The sequence below is a fragment of the Hippoglossus hippoglossus genome, chromosome 4 (genome assembly GCF_009819705.1).
Source record: "Hippoglossus hippoglossus isolate fHipHip1 chromosome 4, fHipHip1.pri, whole genome shotgun sequence".
Classification (NCBI taxonomy): domain Eukaryota; kingdom Metazoa; phylum Chordata; class Actinopteri; order Pleuronectiformes; family Pleuronectidae; genus Hippoglossus; species Hippoglossus hippoglossus.
Genome location: NC_047154.1, coordinates 27,990,311 through 27,992,640, shown reverse-complemented (window position 1 = coordinate 27,992,640; position 2,330 = coordinate 27,990,311).

Genomic DNA, 2,330 nt, shown 5'->3' with positions numbered 1-2,330 from the left:
CTAAGATTTAAATCAGTTTCACTGTCTGACTTTTATTCTGAAGGGTTTTATTCTGAAGGTTTGTTCATGTGTCTTTCACAATCTGATTTATATATTTATTTTATTCACAAAAACACGCTGAAGGTGAATTTGATCCAAGATGTTTTCTGTACAAACCTTTGAGTCCAATCGTCGTCAATATGAAACAAGAAGTTTGAACCTGGTTTTATCCAGAGCTCAGATTTATGTTCTTTAAATATCTGAGTCATTTCCATATTTAAACATAAAACCTCAGTGAATCTCTTCAATAAATCTACAAAACATGAAAATATCAGTTTACTGTGACATTTGACAAAAAATAGCAAATATTCGACATTTTACGAAGAAGTTTTGAAGGTTTTGAATTTTACAGAATCACGTGAAGTTGTTTCATACGAGAGCATCAAACTTTCCATCAGTAATTTAACTTTAATTTACAACATTTAAAAATATTCTTGAATCAACCTTAAATCAGTCTCCACTGAAACCAGGAAACAAAAAAATCTTCATGTTTTAAATTTCCATGTGTGGAGTTTTAATGCTAACACTTTCCCTCTGCTTCTAGTGTTTGTGCTAAGCTAAGCTAAAGTCTGAAGTGAACACGAGTTTTTCACTAAATGTCGTCTGTCGCTTTTCTTCTCGTCTTTTTTTATGATCCATCACATTTGTCTCCACGGTAACAAGCAAGTGTGAGACACTGCATCTGTTGCCGGGAGCGACAGAGCGTCTCCCAGACGACCGAGTCCTGAGAGTCTCATCAGTAGTTTATTTTATATGTGGATTCATAACAATAATATAATAACAACTTTATGGAAATTAAATTTTCACTGAAATAAAAAATACAACTAATTGTATCAGACGATGGCACGTTACAGACGACAGGAAGAAGAAGTGAGACACCTGTGGCCACGCCCCTGCAGTGATGTCACACCCTGAGCATCACAGGTGAGACGCTCTAATTCTAAAGTTCATCAGCTGTAAATGATGGATCATTGAAGACTTATCATTTATTGATCAGTTATTAGTCATTAGAAGAAGCTCTCCGGAAAATCCTCCTGTGGACGCGTCGTCTCAGGAGACGTCTCTGATTGACAGTTTGACTTCTGACCTGCAGGACGTCTGCACCGAACTTTATTTAAAAACTGATAACTTCCATTAACAGCTGCAGACGTGTATTGATACGAACATTTATGAACTCATTTCCAGAGTCTGTGGATCAGAAACCTTGTTATGTTGCTTTTACTTCAGTCTGACTTTGTCTCGTGATTATCTTACTTTATTACTTTATTCATCTAATTTTTATTTCATGTCTTTTACTTCATTTAAATCTGATCAGTTTCTATTAAATCTGTGATTGATTCTGATTCTGTTGTCACTTCACTTTTTCTTTTCATAGTCGTGATCATAAAACACTTAGTTTTTAAATGGATGAAAATAAATAAATGTGAAATTGAGAAACTGTCGAGAACAAGTTGATTTAAAAACAGTTTTTATGACAGTTTGGATTAAAGACTATTTAAATATTTTAATCTGATTGATTTAAACTGTTTAGTGACGATGAAACATGAATAAAATCACTTTCTAATAAATCACAAGACGTTATACACGTTAGTAAGATGTTAATAAAGTTACCTGCTGTTATTTATAAATCATCAATAACAGGTTCTATAATCGATCAGTTTGTAAGTAAAGTTTGGAGCAGACGTCCTGCAGCAGAAGGTCAGAGGTCAAACTGTCTCCACCTGGAAACACAGAGCTGCTTCTCAGTAACAATAACCGATCTATAACTTATCAATAAAGGATTTTATTAAACAAACATAATTCTGTCACAGTTTTGATTCGAGCTTCAGCAATAAACAGGCAAACTGCACAAAGTGGCCGAAGGTCCGTGGACGGGCTGTTTGTTCCGATGGTTTGTTAACAAACAGGAAACACGTCCGACGACAACATCTGGAGGAAACTCGACAGGAGACGTGAACGACACGTTACACTGAGGGTTCCTCTGTCCATATATGGTCATGTGTTGCTCCAGATGTTCCAGATGAGCTCGGTTTCAACAGTTTCCACATTTACAATAATAACTCCATGCTAACAGCTAACCAGTCTTTACACAGAGGAGATGCTAAGCTAACGTGTGCAGCAGCGTTCTCTTCACTTCCCTTTAGTTTTTCATCATGACACCACCCTAGACTGAATCTGGATGTTTACTCTCGACATCTTCTGACTCGTCTCTGGAACTGAAATCTCAGTATTTATTTTGAAGATGATGTGAATCCTCGTTAATAAATATCAACAACTGTTAAATTTAGTTG